This window comes from Rhamphochromis sp. 'chilingali' (assembly GCF_963969265.1).
Source record: "Rhamphochromis sp. 'chilingali' genome assembly, chromosome: 12".
In the NCBI taxonomy this organism is placed as follows: Eukaryota; Metazoa; Chordata; class Actinopteri; order Cichliformes; family Cichlidae; genus Rhamphochromis; species Rhamphochromis sp. 'chilingali'.
Genome location: NC_137939.1, coordinates 27,823,665 through 27,844,065, shown reverse-complemented (window position 1 = coordinate 27,844,065; position 20,401 = coordinate 27,823,665). Strand labels below are relative to the sequence as shown.

Below are 20,401 nucleotides of genomic sequence, written 5' to 3'. Positions count from 1 at the left end.
TGTCCCAGCAACAGTTTGTCTGCACACATCGATAGCCAACTGTCACACTCATGAACAGCTGATTGTACTCTGACACGTTCCTTATGGACGGCTGCTATAAACACAATATAAAGTCTTCAACATGATCTCATCTTTAAACACACGCAGCAGTAAGATTAACCTGCTCAACACTGACAGGGAACATTTTTCTGAAGAAATTTAACTTTGATACACAGTAGTACAGTTTGATGTGTTCTCAGGTGTTTTCATCATGTTTTGTTGCTTCTCTTTCTACAGTGTTGTTTGTCATTTTCAGCTCATAGTAAATAAATAAATAAATATCTACTATAGCAGTAATTAGAGCAGGGTGATATGGCCAAAAATATTTATCACGATATATATTTGAAAATTTGCGATAACGATATAACTGACGATATAATTGATGCGAGACAAAATACAACTCCACAACCTTACTAGCGCAAAAAGACAACCTTCCATTTATTTTCACTTAAACAAGAAACTGGTTTTTATGTACATTAAAGCTTTATAAAAATTTAACAGTGCAAATGCAAATTCCTTGCTGAAAGTTTAACCAAAAGGCATTTCCAGTAGAAATGGGCTGACATATCCTGAGCATAACCATGTATAATATCCACTGAAGTTAAAAAGAGGTGCTTTGCAACATTAAACTGCAGCGTGCAGTACGTATTTTTCGGACCATAAGGTACACGGGATTATAAGGCACATTAAGCGAAACAAAGCAGTCAGATAAATCAAACTTTATTAAACTCATTCTTCTTGCTTCCTCCACTTCTGTGCCATTGATTCATTAATGTTGAATTCTCTGGCAGCTGCTCTATTCCCATGTTGTTGCAGTATATTAATGACTAACTTCGTATTGTGGATGGATTATCTCAGTTGTTCTCCTGACTGAAGTTTGGTCCGTTTACAGCATCCTGCCATGCGATTGCATTTGTCTCTAACCATGAGGAACCTTCACGTTAACTTTTATAAGTGGAAAAGTGTTAAGTGTTCGTCCTCCAGCTTCACTGTTTATGTTATGCTAACATAGCTGTGTCGCTAGCGAGCACGTAGCATATAATTATATACCAGCTAGCCCAACTTCAGTAACCCTACAAACGTCACTGCTGTTTAGTTTCCTGTCTTCATTTATGTTGGAAGTGATAGCAGAGCTGTACGTTTGATTTTTTTCAGAAAACTCTCAGTCAGAACATGCAATATCATGCTTAGGTAACTAGCGAAACTAGCGCGCTAACTTCCGCTAACTTCCTGCTAACTTCTAACTCCGTTAAATGTAATACATTTTGTTTTCATGGATGCCTGGAAGTTAAACTTCATAGTTACACCTGGTAAAGCAGCAATGCTGATCGTTTTATTAAAGATGAAAGAATTTAGACAGTTAACTCTTGGTGATGCTGCAGTGTTCGTTTGACCTGAAACATACGGAGTTTAGGACCCAGATTACTCCCAGATTTAAGAGCATCTTAGTCCGACAAATACGACAATAACGACAGCCCGCTTGCATGTTCTGCAAAAAAATGTGCTTTGTCGTGTATCTGACGGACAAACACCAAACCAGTTCCACATCACGGAAGTTGCACCATTTTTACAAACCAAGTCTGGTTCATCTGTTTCACTCAACAAGCGGCCATGTGCGTATGAAAACAAAGGCACTGCGCATGCGCGTTTTACTCCCATTCTATCGCGATATTTCATTTTCCTATCGTTGCCTAACATTATACCGGTATTACCGTGAACGGTATAATATGGCCCAGCCCTAGCAGTAATAATAATTTACAGCTGTTCAGCCAGTGCAGGCTAAACAGGTAAAGGGAGATGTTTTTATTTGGGTGTGTCCTTCTTGTCGATAAGTTACTGCATCACACCATCAGATCACTGCTCACAGTCTATTCTAGACTTGGACGATGCTCAATTGAAAAATAATAACTGAGGTCTCATTTTTAGCTTTTCCAAAGCTTTCAACAAGAGACACAGAAATACAATGTAGCCACATGTAGACACTGTGCATTACCACAGAAGGAACAACAGTACCTCAGTGTCTGCACTGTTTGAAGGCCACCACTGTAAGTAAAGCTCACACTCACAGTGCCAGCTGCTTAAAAACATGGCACAGGGCAGGCAGGTCAACTAGGAAGCTACCAGCCTACAGCAGTGTAGTGCCAGCCTACAGCAGTATAGTCCCAGCCTACAGCAGCCACAAGTGGATTTAGGTGATAACAAGGTCCTTATGAAGACCGCAATGCAGCTAAACATACACAGTGCTACACTGACTGTTTCCTAGCTTATTATTTTTAGCCTTACTAAGCTTCTATTTACTGATTTTGCAGCGATTGTATCTGCGGCTCCTGCAGTTGGTTATACATGAGCTGTTTTGTACGTAACAGTTATTTTTTGGAAGAGCTTATTCTCTCTGTGAGCGAGGGTGGCTTCACACAGTGTAACTAATCGTCTCACTGGGACTGACGGGGCCATAAACTGATGCCAAGCCAAAATTAGAATTTGTTTGGTAAAACATCCTGATGTTCTTGTGTACAATAGCACACACTGTAATTCTTTAAGACTGCATCAGAATCAGACTCAGAATACTTTATTGATCCCTAGGGGAAATCATTTTTTGTTACAGTGCTCCATTATAAACAAACATTAACAGAGAGAGACAATAACTAAGAATAGCACAATATATACAGGCATATATATATATATATATATACATATACATAAAAGTCACTTATTAATAGGGATGGGTATCGTTTAGGTTTTATCCGATACCGGTGCCAAATCGGTACTTTTGAAACGGTGCCGGTGCTCAAACGGTGCTCGAACCGGTGCTTAAAGAATGGAGAACACAAACTTTGTCCAAAAACCTCTCTTGTTCAGCTGGGGGTTTTTTTGTAAAAAGATAACAATGTGTGCCTTTTCTGCAGCTATGTGGCATGGTATCACTCTTGGCTGGAAGCAGTGCTTAATCAATGGAAAAAACACAAACTTTGTCCTAAACCTCTCATGTTTAACTGTTTTCCACTTTTTCTTTGGTCATTTTAGCCTTTTTGGCCAGGGTGAAGGGAGTATCTGCCATCAAACAAGAGGACAGCCGCATGTAGCTATGATGATGTTTGCTAGTTCACCTTACATGCATTAATGTAATAACGTGGTTAGCCTACTCAACGTAAATTACACACTAACAACATTAAGCTACTCACGCAGAGAAGAACAGCTGCTGCTGCATCATCATCCTCATCATTTCTGCTACACTGGCAGGGCTAGGGGCCAGGACTCTATTCTTCGGGGTTTTGGGGGATGTTGCTCCGGGTCCGATAACTGGCAACCCACCCGACGTGCACGGTGTGAGGTCTCGCAGCAAGCTATCAAATACGGCGCATTTCTCGGCTTTTAAAAAAAACGCTATGCGTCGCCAGGTGTTTAATCGGATTCTTGGTGTTACCTCCTTTGACAGTATCACAGTATCAGCTTAAAGCACTTGTTGCTGCTGAGTTTGCATATTTTGCTGTGAAGTACAGCCAGACTTTTGACCGCTTCGCCTTGGGCATTTTTAATCTGTAGCTCTGCTCTAACAGAACGTACGTACCTGGCCCCGCCTACTATCCTCGGAAATGTAAAATGATTGGCTAGAAGTGTATCACAGCTCAGGAAAAAAAAGCACCGAAATAAAGCACCGAAATGTGCGCTGCTTTTCGGTCTGGTTACTACCGTTTATGTCAGAACCGGTGCCATCATGGCACCGGACACCGGTACCCATCCCTACTTATTAATAAATAGCTGAAAAAAATCATAAGATTTACTGTCATCATTGGAATAACTTTATCAGAACAAATGCTTATCCTCAGTGTTTCAGTGAGACGTCCTATTGCCCAGCGCTGTCTCAGCAGACACCACAATGCATCATTCTGATAAGTATAGAAGCTACAGTGTGTTGGAGAGAGAACAATGGTGCTCTGCTGTGCCACAGTCCACGCTAACAAAGCTACCACTGAGAGCGTTTTAGTGTTGATAGATGTAGATCGAGAGATGTCCAGCAAACACACAGGCTTCACCCGCTGTAATCTTTAACATGCTAAATCTGCAGTGTGTCTCTGAAACTGATTCAGAGTCTGTCTTAAACCGGTCCTCACAAAATGAACAAAATTCTCTCAAATCTTTAAAAATCTGTCACTTGAATTTTCCTGAATATGTGTAACTTGAGTAACAGGTTAAGGAGGCAGCATTACACTGATATTGAACATCTGAATAATTCGGTCACAGACTACAAAACAATGGACACAAAGTCCATCTAAAGAAAAGATTCAAACGCTGCTCTTGTTCCTGAGCTGCTGATAATATTTGGGCTCTGGATTAGTCTCAGTCAACATGTGACCAGATGATTAAAGCTGCATGAAATTCAGCTCCATGCACTTAAATAGTAACAAATTATGTCACTTCTGTGCAAATCAAATACATCCAAGCAGATGTGGGGCGCTTCCACATTCAGATCAATGGCAGAAAGCTTCCCAGCTGCTTCGTTAGAACAAGCAGCGAGAACATATGGGTGTGCTGCAGTGCAGCAGGAGGCCTGACACATTACTAAACTACTGTTGCTATTTCTGGAGCTAGAGATGCTTAAAAGTGAAGAGGTGTGCTCAGAGTTGTGGGTGTGGAGCCTGGACATCCAGCTGCCTTATTAGAGAAAACTACAGCAAACTGAGCGACAGCTGAAATAAACGGTGACATATCTGTTAGGTTGCTTCTGCAGCTTACACAGAATGTCCTCCTGAGTGGACGATGAACCTCAGAACAGCCGAGCTTTGTAATCAAATCAAATTTCTAAATCCTGTTAACAAATCAGTTCATACAGAAATCCATCCATTTGATTGGACGGCAGAGAACCAGGTCAGAGTTTAAAACCTGAAGAGAGCATGTGAAGCACCTTCCATGGCCAGGGTTACCTTCATTGATCTGATGCACAGAGACAGATAATACAAAGTACAATTAATAGTTTCATCATGACGAAACTGAACCAGGTTGTTTTAGCCACATCTAAATAGCTGCACTGATAAACATCTGCAGGAGAAGAGATGTTTGCAAACCCATCTATACACACACTTATTAATACAAAAGAATGAGCTCATTCTCTATTTGCTGGCAGCAATACGTCTTTAAAAACAGTTGGGATGTGGCAACTGTGACAGAAAACTGACAGTTTCAGTGTTTGGCTCGTCCTCTATAGTATAACAGCAGGACGCCAGGTGAATGCCTGTGATAGGCGGGTCCTCACTGCATAGAAACAGACGTGAGGTAAGTCACTGCATGAGCTCAGGAACGGTTCCAGAAATCACAGTGTGTGAACATGTGTGATGTAACATCACGTATGACCGTACAAGACACACGTTTAGGTTTGTTACTGGATCAGAGGTCACTGTATTTTATTACAGATAACAGTGAATACTTTTCTGGGCACAACTGTACTTCGTTATCACTCTGCACGTTAAGAAACATAAACCTGAATATTGTTTATTGAGCATTTTAATGATCGGTGTGAGTCTGACCTGAGCAGCTGCTTGGTGTATGACTGACAGAGGTGTAACTGACTGATGTGGTTAACCCTCTCTTTCATGTTCAGCACGTCCCAGACTGAACTAAGTCATCGCCGGCTCCTGCTCTTTGACAGCTGAGCTCTGTGATGTGTGACTGTTACACTCACACACACTTTTCTTTTCAAACAGGGCTTTTAAACTGAACCATGTACAGAACAACTGTTTAACTAGCAAAGACAAAATGACAACGTTACGACCACTCGGACCACAGCAAAGCTCGAGAAGAAGTCCACACCTGGGTCGGGAGATACGATCAAACATCGACTAAACCCCACAGAGTCACGTGCAGAGCAATCACACTGCAATCAATGTACAAAGATCACCTGGTACTTTTGTCCTGAGCTGGAAAAAACTGCAAGATTTCCTTCAGACTTCCCAAACGGGAGCTGATAACAGGTGGAAAGTATTTATTTTCCAGACAGCTGATTACTGTTACTTCCTGATATACGTGCATGTTCTACTCCTTACAGTTTCAAAACTCTTCCTGCTTTAACAATTTAACAGATTTGAGTTTTTATTCCATGTCATTGTGCATCTTCCAACATCAAACATGTGGGCACAGTGACACATCCAACAGCAATCCTACTGATGCCTTCATCACCAGGGAAAGAGGAATAAATGTCCCATTTATGGATCATCTATAGTTCGATACTTGAGGCTTAAAGTGGGCAGCACATTTCAGCAAACACACAAACTGCTTGGATGAAGTTTGTCAGTGTTTGCTAACTGTACGACAATGAGACATAACTGCACTTAGAGTTGGAAAACGTTTACTGAAGGACAAATAAGTTAGTTAGTTGTACTTTGATGAATCTACAGCAAAGCAGTGTGTGGGACTGTTCACAGTGACTGTGGGGTTCATGGTCAAAGTTGGGTTACATCAAGAACACAGATGAATTTGGATTTAAGCCGATGATCCATTCACTGAATAACACACACCAATTAGTTAAACTGCAGGAATGTCTTAAAGACATAAAGACCTGGATGGCCGCTAACTTTCTGCTTCTTAATTCAGATCAAACTGAGGTTATTGTACTCGGCCCTGAAAATCTTAGAAATATGGTATCTAACCAGATTCTTACTCTGGATGGCATTACCTTGGCCTCCAGTAACACTGAGGAACCTTGGAGTCATTTTTGACCAGGACATGTCCTTCAATGCACATATTAAACAAATATGTAACACTGTGTTCTTCCATTTGTGCAACATCTCTAAAATTAGAAACATCCTGTCTCAGAGTGACGCTGAAAAACTAGTTCATGCATTTATTAGTTCCAGGCTGGACTACTGTAATTCATTATTATCAGGAAGTCCTAAAAACTCCCTGAAAGCCTTCAGTTAATCCAGAATGCTGCAGCAAGAGTCCTGACAGGGACTAGAAAGAGAGAGCATATTTCTCCTGTATTGGCTTCCTGTTAAATCCAGAATTCAAAATCCTGCTCCTCACATACAAGGTCTTAAATAATCAGGCCCCATCTTATCTTAATGACCGTTTCACCTCATTAGAGCACATCGCTCTCGCACTACAGGCTTACTTGTGCTTTCTGGATCTTTGAAAGTAGAAGAGGAGGCAGAGCCTTCATCTTCTGATAAACCAGCTCCCACCCTCTCTGGTTTTAAGGTTAGATTTAAAACTTTCTGACAAAGTGTACAGTTAGAGCTGGATCAGGTTGTCCTGTGTGTATCCTGAGTGTTTACACACCACTCTGCATTTAATTATTAGCTGTTATTATTAAGATGAGCTGTGAAATGTATACGTGAGAAATATGCAAAGAAAAGAAGAATCACGAAGCGGCAGCCATGCACCAGGTTTGAACAGCATTCAGCTGCCCTCAGATAAGCACAGTAAAATTCTTGATTTTAGGTCATTAAAACTATCACCATGGATGTGGGGAAAGTGTTCCTTATACTCGCATTATCCGATGAACTGCAGGGGTTGGATAATGTGGTAACTGTACAGGACGGGTCAGTGATTCCTGAGAGCCACCTAAACAGCTAAACTGTGTTTCTGCATTTATTAGTAAAAGCCTGCTTACTTTCTGCCAGGACAAACAAAGCTAGCAGGCTGCACAATGTGTGCCGCTGCAGTTGTTGTTTTTGTTTCCAAGGTACAAAAATTCTTCGATCAAGGTTCCTCAGCTCTGACCTACTGTTGTGGGAAGGAGCTTGAAAAGCATCCTAATCTTTTCAGGATTCCTTCTGCTGCACCAGCGACAGCTCCTCACAACACTCAAGCATTTTAAACCATATTTCTATCTGGTATCAAACCTGTTCACAGTTGTCACCGGCACACCAACAACAAACCATTTGTCCTTTAATATGACAGCATGAAGTCCTGGCCTCATCATTCAGCAGCTGCAGCTTCTAATGAGCGACATTAAAAAGACCAAAGCTTTTAAACCAGGACGTCATGTGACATCAGGCTGGGGCTCTGGCCTAAAGCCTCCTTTAGTTTGTGTCGTTATTATAACTGTTGCTGCAGGTGCAACTAATGTGCTGGTAGATCAGGCTGCACTGTTGCTCTGAAGTGAAGCAGTTTGTTCAGTACTGCCTATAACACATCACTGACCAACACATGCTACTCTGTGAGGGAAACACTGGAATCCAAGGTGGGTCGGGGCTTTAAGAAGGATTTAAGATCACTCAGTGAATTTTTTAATTAATACAAGCGATAATGATGGTTTCTGTTAAGCCACATTAGACATTAGAGTGGCACAGTCCTGCTACTTAAATGAGGAAACAGCCCACGAGCAAAGCTGATCACAGAAAAGATGATTTGGGGGTTTAGATTGTGATTCATGCAAAACTGATTTGGTTCCAGTTTTGAACTGAACTTAAATGTTTTTAAGCCCTGAGAATTTCATGACCCTGGTTCATGTATTTAAGAAGTTGTCAGGGATGCTAAAAAAGGGAGCAGCGACTGATTCCGCCTATGCTTTGAGCCCACACTCGACTCTTTGAAGAAGTGTGTCAGCGAGCACAGAGGACAGTTTCCTTTCAGTGGAGGTCACGATAATGACCCTGTCACAGCTGAAATACAGTCTGACAGCAGAGGCTCAGACTGGCTGCAAACTTCATCTAAACGATGAGGAGGTAAACATGAAGTACTGCCTTTCCAACTTACTTCTGCTGAAACATTACTCACCTGCCTCTTTAGTTTGATGTGTTCACTGTTGATATTCTTGGACTTTATAAACTCCAGCTGGTAGAATGAAGATGTCAGAAGCATGAAGCATCTTGACTATACATACATGACCTGGATTAGTTGGTCAGATAAAAACACTTGACTTGACTTGAACGACTACCAATATGAGCTATAGCGTAAAAACCAGTCGTTATTTTTGGGTTGCCATGGAGCTACATCAGTTTACAGGAGCAATCAGATTATATCGGTGAGCTGAGGCATCCCACAGGATTACATTAGTGACTTCAACTTAAAGCAAGTAATGAGTATGCTGAAAGTGGATTTTCAAAGCACTGCCTAAGCCAGGGCTGATGAGATGATGTAATCCCCAAGTATGCCAGTACTCAGCCAAATCAATGCATTCCTCATTATAATGTAAATAATACATTGGGACAATAAAGGGCTCAGTTTAAGGGACTATATTACATCAACAGTGAAAGCTGTGCAGACTATCACTCGACACTGTTTGTACATATTAATGCTAATCAGTATATAGAAAGGCTCCAAAGACAGGCCAACCAGCATGGTGATTAGGACCAGGATGAGTGCTGTGTGCATTTCTAATTGGAGTGTTATCTGAAGAGCTGATGATGGAAACACTGTGGTCTCTGCACAGAACACCTCCCAGCACTGACAGAGCCATCCTTGCCTTTAAGGTTCAGTAATAAGTAACAAAAGGCAGACAGTGACCAATACACAGCCTTTAGCTTGTGGCCTGCTCTGTCACATATCCTCTCACGCTGATCTTTTAACACTTGGAAGTGTGTGCACATGCTGGGACTGCAGTAGCTGCACAATACCATTACACGCCACCAGTGTTGGTCAAGTTACTTGAAAAAAGTAATCAGTAACTAATTACTGATTACTTCCCCAAAAAAGTAATCCCGTTACTTTACTGATTACTTATTTTCAAAAGTAATTAATTACTTAGTTACTTAGTTACTTTTTAAAAACACGATTTTTAAAAATCGTGTTTTCGTGTCTATTCAGTTTACAACCTGAATAGGTGATAAAGTGATAGAGCTTTCAGCCCAATTCTACTTTTTCTACATAATCCATCATACAAAATGTAATCAAATGGAAACGTCTCTTTTTTTAACTTGTTTTATCAGTTTTAATCTTTTAACTTTATGCATCAAGCAAAAATTTTATTATATGCAACATTCTCTGACTTGAATAAATTAGTTTAACATTTAAACCTATTTTCTGCACATTCCAGCACATAAAATAAAATATTTTTTGTGTTTACACTCACTCTTTCAAATAGATGCAAGTAAAACACAGCAGAAAATAAATAAAGTCAAAGACTCAGCGGTCCTTTTGCTCTATTTTCACCTGTAAAGCAGGACTGCGGTAGGCGGAGGTTTACCTTGGTGCAGGTGTGCCGCGGTCAGTTGCGCATTACGTCGTTGCGCACTCGGTGCTTGCTTGGAAGTTTAGGGTTTTTTATCGCTGTAAAAAGAAGTTTTCTTCCCACGCACAACGGACGCTAATGTTTTTGTCACTTTTTATGGAATCAAACTCAAAGTAAGGTCAGTACTTCCACGCTTTAAACGCTGCACGCTCATACTCTCTCCCACAATCGATATGTGATCCACTGTTGATCTGCACACAGCTGTTGTCACTAACGGCGTACTCGCTTACGTCACTGTCGTGAGACATTCTCGCAAAAAGATCTCGGTTTTAGTAACGCAGTAACGCAGCGTTCCTACGGGAAGTAACGGTAATCTAATTACCGTTTTTGCAATAGTAATCCCTTACTTTACTCGTTACTTGAAAAAAGTAATCAGATTACAGTAACGCGTTACAAGTAACGCGTTACTGCCCATCTCTGCACGCCACATGCATCAGCTTCTAACAACAGTGTGGCAACACAAAGACTGGACACAGATGCTGCTCCCTCTTTAAATTAGGGACTCATTGTAGAAGAGTAACATGAAGAGGTTTGCTACTCCACGGTTAGCCTGATATTAAAGCAGCAGTTCACTGGGCCAGTTTAACCAGATTAACCACTTGCAGGCTGACTGGAGCCCCATAATGCAGTATCAATGGGCCCTCCAGAAGAAAACCAGGAGACAGCTGTTGTACATGGTACAGATGATACTGACAGTCACATCACTAACCAGCACATCTGTTATTATGTAGCATTACATATCAGTGGCTACACTGCTGATAGACAAAGCTGTTCAGCTGATCCATAAAGAGCTAATAATAGGTCAGTGTCCAGTCAGCAAAACTGGCACGCATGACAGAAACTTCCAACAAACCTTCTGTGCCACAGTCCCACTCAGTCAGAAATAGTTAGAAAGGATCAATATCCAGCATGACTCACGTTGCATACAGCACAGCCACTAAAGGCCCAAGAAGCCCAGAATGTTTCCAGAGCCAGATATAGCCTCTGAGATGTAATACTCCCCCCAGCGCTGCAGAGAACAAGCCAAGGAAGGAGAAGCTGAACGCTGAAGTGCCTCGTCACTTTGGGCAAAGAAACATTCAAAGTACGAGCGACTGATCAAGCACAGGAAGAGCGTGCTGTAGTAACACCCACAGAGCGTGCCTTTAAACCATGAGCACCGCGGTTTGGAGATGCTATCCACATGGACGCTAACCTTTTATCTACATGACATGGATGCACCTTGCTAATCAGCTGCACCACAATCTCCTCAAACATTGACAGGTTTCTCTCCAAGAAACAACCTGGTGGGAAACCAGTGGTAACATCACAGCAGGGTGTCCACAGTGGACACTAAATACCAGGACATGATCACCATGAAGCTGCTTTGGATCCTCATTCTGCCCAGCTGCTCAACCTGGTGACAAATACCATTGTTGCTATATGACTTTAATCCAGACAGACTGTGACCCAAGTGTGTGTTTACAACCCGAGATAACCCCGATGATGTCACCAATTTCACTTTCTCAGATTTGATAAAGCTCCTGCACACACAGACAGAGACACTTCCAGTATTGTCATGTAAGCCTTGTATGGCATGTGTGCACGCATTATTTGACAACATACACACAGAGAAAATGGAGATTTGGGGCTTTTTAGGACGTTGATCCTGGAGTGAGCAAACATCCTGTGTAAGGCACAGAGAGAAACACTGACAGGTTTGTGAAGGTCACCCATTGCATCAACAGACTGATCACTGCCCTGTTTTCTATCCTAGCTTTAATTGTTATTGCATTTTATACCAGTGACATTTGTGTCAGACAGAGACACAGTCTCAGTCACAAACGATTAGCTTTCCCAGTCAATCTAGGTTAAGAAATCCCAGTGCATCCAGTGGAACAGAGCTCTGATGTGCCAGTCTGCATCACTGCCATTAAATCACGTTGATGTCACTGAAACACCTCTGAATCGCAGCACTAGCAGACACCATAACAATGCAAGCCCTCACTCACATGTAAAGCAGCACTGTGTCACCCTCGTCGGCAGGTGCAGCCTCTCGTTTAAGTGGCACACAGTCGGCCCTTCGTGGCTGCGATACAAACACTGCCCTGCTAGCGCTGTTAGCAGCTTACATTCAGTCCTTGCCTGCTGTGCGTGGCCCAACCGGCTATAACGCAGACATCAATCACACATCCTTGTTATGGATGAAGATTCACACGCTCGGCACAGATCCATTGTCTCTGTGGTGTGACATGGAAGCACAGACTGATGAAAGATGGATGGGTGGAAGGATGGATAGCTGATAAGATAGCTCACCGCCCGGTGTGCCTTCTCCTCTCTGTCCTCCTCTGTCAGCACATAATCCACGCTCAGTGTTTGTGAGTGTGTGTTCATGTATGTGTGTGTGGCGAGCTGGCGAGGATACACACTGCTACATCCCTCTGACGATCCCTCCCTCTCTCTCTCCTCTCTGGGATTTATTTCATTATTTCCTCGCCCCCCTCCCTCCCTCTGAGATATTCTCCTTGCTCTTCACAAGGCTCTTTGATTCTCTCGCTCTGTCTCTTTCTCTCCGTCTGCTTGCGGAGCTCGTCCTTGATGAAGTCACATCTCAGCCATTTTTTTTCTTGGCTTTTGCAGGCAGAACAAAAACCAGAGAAGCAGGGAGGAAAGCGAGTGCCCGTGTTGGAGCCGATGTCTGTACGGTACAATGCACCCGCCCTCGCTCTCGCACCACATCTCATGTCAACCTATGTTGTGATGCAGCAGCACTCGAGGCTCCTCCCTAGCCAGACAGCGGTGCCACGGAGAGAGGGAGGTGCTAGGGTGGTGCGGGGGTTTGTGCTGGGAGGAGGGGAGGGGGGATGGGTAGGGCTTGGTGGTGGTGAGGGGGAATGCTTTATCACAGAATCTGGTGCAAGGCAGGGCAGCCTCCATCCACTGAGCACATCATCCGGGATTTCAGTGCCTCCTCCCACCTTCCATCGCTCTGTGTGCACACAGGGGAGTCTGTTTCCTCACACACACACACACACACACACACACACACACACACACACACACACACACACACACACACACACACACACACACACACACACACACACACACAGAAAAAGAAAGCCAGCTGCTTTCAAGCAGAGCCTCATCTGTTGTCAGCACAGAGCTTCACATTAGTAACATGTTGGATTTTCTTGGTATCATTTTGGTGAATTTACCAAAAACCACGGAGTTTTATAAGGAAGTGCGCTGAAAGCCATCTACAGTTTCCAGGTTTGATCTGAGAGGAAACCAAAGGAGAGGTGTATGGGCAGAAATCTGTGCCATCAGAAACTGAAGTTAAATTCATATTTGAATGGCTCAGATTGAATCTGAATTGTAACTTGAATAAATGCTTTTAAAAACTGGATTTGAATTAGCCTAATTTGAAATTCAATTTATTGGTTTGAAAATGATCATCACTAAATTGAAATTGAATTTTATATTTTGAAAATGAATTTATTTGCTTTGAAACTGCATTTTATCCTTTAGAAATTTAGTTCTCGAATAATTTCAGATTCACTTCTCACCATTCAGTTTCAGTTCCAAAATTCAGTTTTTTGGGACTTACATCCTCTGGTTCAAGAGTAATCGAGCGCAGATTAATAGAACTACGTTTTACTAGCGGACCGAAAGTGTTACTGACGGGAATGTACAGCATCTTGAGCTGAATTAAGACTTCAGAAGTCATTCGTCATGTCAAATGACCAGCGGATAAACTCTCAGGTTGGTAATAAATGTATTACATGTATAAGAACAAGCGTCATGTTAACAAATGATAGCCGTACAGTAACTTTTATGCTTATTGTAACTGTTAGCTAAAAACGCTAATTTAGCGTAGTTTGCCCCGAATTCAGCTTTGACAAACAAATATGATCGACTGTTTCTAGTAGAATTCCAAAGTTGTTATGTGTTAATGTAGCGGCCACTGGATGGATTTATTTAATCCAAACCAATTCCTTTATCTTACTCAGGCTCCAAACCATAGCAGGACCCATGATATTAGAGGGAAATCCCAACAATCCCCAAGAGCCCCTTCATCTGGAACCTGAAATCTGTGCAGGGAACAATGAATTCTCAAGACGACCAAATGAGCAAAACACACCGAACAAAGTCACAAAGTCAGGCCTCAGGTGTCCACAGAGCTTCTGACAACAGCAGGATTACATGGAGAAGCACGAACACAAACTAGGCACACTTTCATTAACAGCAGTGTTAAATGTAACCTGCTGCAAGGTTTAATTATTCAGTTCAATTCAATTTTATTTACAGTGGCTTGCAAAAGTATTCGGCCCCATTGAACTTTTCCACATTTTGTCACATTACAGCCACAAACAAGAATCAATTTTATTGGAATTCCTCGTGAAAGACCAACACAAAGTGGTGTACACGTGAGAAGTGGAACGAAAATCATACATGATTCCAAACATTTTTTGCAAATAAATAACTGAAAAGTGGGGTGTGCGTAATTATTCAGCCCCCTGAGTCAATACTTTGTAGAACCACCTTTTGCTGCAATTACAGCTGCCAGTCTTTTAGGATATGTCTCTACCAGCTTTGCACATCTAGAGAGTGAAATCTTTGCCCATTCTTCTTTGCAAAACAGCTCCAGCTCAGTCAGATTAGATGGACAGCTTTTGTGAACAGCAGTTTTCAGATCTTGCCACAGATTCTCGATTGGATTTAGATCTGGACTTTGACTGGGCCATTCTAACACATGGATATGTTTTGTTTTAAACCATCCCATCGTTGCCCTGGCTTTATGTTTAGGGTCGTTGTCCTGCTGGAAGGTGAACCTCCGCCCCAGTCTCAAGTCTTTTGCAGACTCCAAGAGGCTTTCTTCCAAGATTGCCCTGTATTTGGCTCCATCCATCTTCCCATCCACTCTGACCAGCTTCCCTGTCCCTGCTGAAGAGAAGCATGATGCTGCCACCACCATATTTGACAGTGGGGATGGTGTGTTCAGAGTGATGTGCAGTGTTAGTTTTCTGCCACACATAGCGTTTTGCATTTTGGCCAAAAAGTTCCATTTTGGTCTCATCTGACCAGAGCACCTTCTTCCACATGTTTGCTGTGTCCCCCACATGGCTTGTGGCAAACTGCAAATGGGACTTCTTATGGTTTTCTGTTAACAATGGCTTACTTCTTGCCACTCTTCCATATAGGCCAACTTTGTGCAGTGCACGACTAATACTTGTCCTATGGACAGATTCCCCCACCTGAGCTATAGATCTCTGCAGCTCGTCCAGAGTCACCATGGGCCTCTTGGCTGCATTTCTGATCAGCGCTCTCCTTGTTCGGCCTGTGAGTTTAGGTGGACGGCCTTGTCTTGGTAAGTTTACAGTTGTGCCATACTCCTTCCATTTCTGAATGATCGCTTGAACAGTGCTCCGTGGGATGTTCAAGGCTTGGGAAATCTTTTTGTAGCCTAAGCCTGCTTTAAATTTCTCAATAACTTTATCCCTGACCTGTCTGGTGTGTTCTTTGGACTTTATGGTGTTGTTGCTCCCAATATTCTCTTAGACAACCTCTGAGGCCGTCACAGAGCAGCTGTATTTGTACTGACATTAGATTACACACAGGTGCACTCTATTTAGTCATTAGCACTCATCAGGCAATGTCTATGGGCAACTGACTGCACTCAGACCAAGGGGGCTGAATAATTACGCACACCCCACTTTGCAGTTATTTATTTGTAAAAAAATGTTTGGAATCATGTATGATTTTCGTTCCACTTCTCACATGTGCACCACTTTGTGTTGGTCTTTCACGTGGAATTCCAATAAAATTGATTCATGTTTGTGGCTGTAATGTGACAAAATGTGGGAAAGTTCAAGGGGGCCGAATACTTTTGCAAGCCACTGTATATAGCACCAAATCTCCAACCACGAGCGATGAGAGGAAGACAGGATAAAGAGTGCTAGAGATTGATAAGAGAGCCAGAAACTGAAAATAGTTATTAATGTAATCACATTACATTACATGTAATAAAGTAATGAAACTACAAACAGCCATCCATTGCTGTGAGCTACTGCACATACAGCATGCTAACACAAAGCTCGTAGCAAACAACCCAAAGCTAAATATGTGGAAACTCCAGCTCAGAAGCCAAAGGATGAACATCAGCAGATAACAAGATGAGCAACACCAGCTGATCCCAGTGATCCTTTCTACCAGTATCCTCACAGTGACAGCTGCTCTCACCTGCTCTTTGTGACAGTTTTCAATGCGAGTTGAGTTGCAGAACAATTACATCACTACTTAAGTATGGCGTTATTTTTGTGCCACTATTCTGAGCGCATAAAAAAAAAATAAAAAAATTGAGCGCATGTAAAAAAAAAAAAATTTGCAGGTGCAAGTGTTGCATTTTGAGGAAAAATTTATTTTGAGCGAAGAAAAGCTAAATTTGAGTGAACAAAATTCATTGCTGCGTGCAAAAGATGTATTTCATTGTTTGCTTTTATCCACACACACACACACACACACACACACACACACACACACACACACCAGCAGCTCCTCTCGCTCAGTGTTTGCATTTGCGCTTGCTCACAGTTTACACAGCAATATTCTCACATGAAAATCTCTTAAAAGTTTATTTTGTGACCCAGAAAGAGTAATATTTCAAACTCCGCCACTCTGTGTTTCTCCGCCACTACCTCGTTTGAGTAAAATCTGATTGGCCGTTTTGCATCCAAGTCTGTGATTGGCTGGTTTTGTGGCACAAATATAATGGTGTACAGAAAGAGTTGAGCGCTCGCGGGCAGAAATGTTGAGAGCGCAAGCAACACATTGCGAGCAAGCGCAAATGCAAAAACTGAGCAAGAGGGGCTGCTACTGTGTGTGTGTGGATAATAGCAAACACTGAAATACAATTTTGCATGCAGCAATGGATTTTGTTCACTCAAATTTAGCTTTTCTTCACTCAAAATAAAATTCTCCTCAAAATGCAACACTTGCACCTGCAAATTGTTTTACATGCGCTCAGAATAGTGGCACAAAAATAACGCTATACTTAAAAAGTATGAAATAATCTGTGATACCTTTTGAGAATATCTAAACCATAGAACCAATGTAGGCTGGACCAAAGTTAAAGACATGCAGAACAGAACTACACATAATTATAAATCAGACAAACAAGAACAAAGTCCATGGCTCAGTCCCACAACGGAAAACTGGGAATTATTTTAAAGCATTTTATTTGAAGTGAACAAAGCCTTGAAAACTGCTTCAGTACATTCAGTTTAGTAGCTACTAGTGCTGTCAGCGCTGAGTCTGCCTTGAAAAACAGACACAGTCTAAACATTAATGAGTAACAATGTTTCCCTGCTTCCTCATTCTTATTCTGTCCTCCTCCCTTCAGGAGAAAACAGCTCAGTCCTTCAGTCCTTGTTTCCTCCCATCAACACCAGCACTACGTTAAGGAGGGTTAAATGACAAACAGCCAAACAGGAAGCCACAATTAGTACAATGTTAATGTACATTATTACATGTGTCCACAGGGTGTGACCAGCACAGCTTAGAGCACAAGAGTGATCTAACTGAGTGTGTGTGACCCTGATCCAGATCCCTCATTACCTACCTACAGCTGTGTCTTCACACCGGTTCCAGTGGTATGGCACAGGAAAACAGCACAGGGCTCACCTCCCCTCAAACACATACACACAGGCTTTTCTGCACATGCACACTCAGGAGCGTCCAACACAAGCTGCTGAAACATGCTGTCACAGCAAATAGGCAGCGAGGGAGTGTAGCAGCAACCTGACAGTACACTGGTGGGGATGGGGAGCCAGCAGCGGTGACGACTCCACACATGAACTCAGCAAAAACACAAATGACACAGAAACATCTTTGCAGAAAAGCTTCCTGACCGACACGTCTAAAATAGTTCTGCATGTGTTACACGGACAGGATAAACTCTTAACTCCTGGTTACCTCAAACTGCTTCTCAAGTCCAACCATAAAATCCCCTCATACACCAAAAAGATTCAGTTAAGGTGCTTTCTTACTGAAATCCACCCATATGGAAAAGAAATAGTAAAAACTTATAAAAGACTTGCATCAGATGTGGCCTACTTCATATAGTGAATCATATAAGGCTTATATGATTTACTCATGAAAGTGGCCACTTTCTCGTTACTTTCATATATTGTTTTAGTAAGTATCCAAAACATACAAGTTTCATTTATATAATTTTTCAAGGGATCTTATATCTGTTTTCACTCTTGTATGCTTTTCATACAAGTTTCACACAAGACAGATACAAACTCTATATGATTTATATATAGGGATGGGTACCGGTAGTAACCAGACCGAAAAGCAGCGCACATTTTGGTGCTTTATTTCTGTGCTTTTTTTTCCTGAGCTGTGATACACTTCTAGCCAATCATTTTACATTTCCGAGGATAGTAGGCGGGTCCAGGTACGTACGTTCTTTTAGAGCAGAGCTACAGATTAAAAATGCCCAAGGCGAAGCGGTCAAAAGTCTGGCTGTACTTCACAGCAAAATATGCAAACTCAGCAGCCTGCAACAAGTGCTTTAAGCTGATACTGTGATACTGTCAAAGGAGGTAACACCTCAAATCCGATGAAACACCTGGCGACGCATAGCATTTTTTTTAAAAGCCCAGAAATGCGCCGTATTTGATAGCTTGCTGCGAGACCTCACACCGAGCACATCTACTGCGGGTGTGGTGCCTGTTATCGGACCCGGAGTTAGCAACATCCCCAAAAACCCGAAGAGTAGAGTCCTGGGCCCTAGCCCTGCCAGTGTAGCAGAAATGATGATGGATGATGATGGCAGCAGCAGCCGTTCTTCTCTGCGTGAGTAGCTTAATGTTGTTTGTGTGTAATTTACGTTGAGTAGGCTAACCACGTTATTACATTAATGCATGTAAGGTGAACTAGCAAACACCATCATAGCTACATGCGGCTGTCTTCTTGTTTGATGGCAGATACTCCCTTCACCCTGGCCAAAAAGGCTAAAATGACCAAAGAAAAAGTGGAAAACAGTTAAACATGAGAGGGTTTAAGTTTGTGTTTTTTCCATTGTTTAAGCACTGCTTCCAGCCAAGAGTGATACCATATATGCCCCATAGCTGCAGAAAAGGCTAACATTGTTATCTTTTTACAAAAAAAAACAGCTGAACATGAGAGGTTTTTGGACAAAGTTGGTGTTCTCCATTCTTTAAGCACCGGCACCGTTTCAAAAGTACCAGTTCGGCACCGGTATCGGATAAAACCTAAACGATACCAATCCCTATTTATACATATCTTTTCCGTATGGGCATGCTTACCATATCATGCTCAATTCTTCAAGAACCAGCTGATGATCACCCTTAAGAAGTTTAATATAGAGTGTTTGATGTTCAGAGCCCTGCACCTGCAGACTTACATGAAGGCCCAAAATCCACAGAAATTAAATATCAGCCATAACTAGGGATGGGTACCGGTGTCCGGTGCCATGATGGCACCGGTTCTGACATAAACGGTAGTAACCAGACCGAAAAGCAGCGCACATTTCGGTGCTTTATTTCGGTGCTTTTTTTTCCTGAGCTGTGATACACTTTAGATTCTAGCCAATCATTTTACGTTTCCGAGGATAGTAGGCGGGGCCAGGTACGTACGTACGTTCTGTTAAAGCAGAGCTACAGATTAAAAATGCCCAAGGCGAAGCGGTTAAAAGTCTGGCTGTACTTCATAGCAAAATATGCAAACTCAGCAGCCTGCAACAAGTGCTTTAAGCTGATACTGTGATACTGTCAAAGGAGGTAACACCTCAAATCCGATGAAACACCTGGCGACGCATAGCGTTTTTTTAAAAAGCCCAGAAATGCGCCGTATTTGATAGCTTGCTGCGAGACCTCACACCGAGCACATCTACTGCGGGTGGGTTGCCTGTTATGCAACATCCCCCAAAAACACGAAGAGGAGAGTCCTGGCCCCTAGCCCTGCCAGTGTAGCAGAAATGATGACGGATGATGGTGGCAGCAGCAGCCGTTCTTCTCTGCGTGTTATTACATTAATGCATGTAAGGTGAACTAGCAAACATCATCATAGCTACATGCGGCTGTCCTCTTGTTTGATGGCAGATACTCCCTTCACCCTGGCTAAAAAGGCTAAAATGACCAAAGAAAAAGTGGAAAACAGTTAAACATGAGAGGTTTAGGACAAAGT

At 42.3% G+C, this 20,401-nt stretch overlaps 1 protein-coding gene across 3 annotated transcripts in view; it reads right to left on the bottom strand.

Annotated features, from left to right (window-relative positions):
- prkcz (protein kinase C, zeta) overlaps positions 1 to 20,401 on the bottom strand; it is a 99,328-nt gene that overhangs the window by 63,150 nt on the left and 15,777 nt on the right. The gene's annotated exons all lie outside the window — the stretch shown is intronic.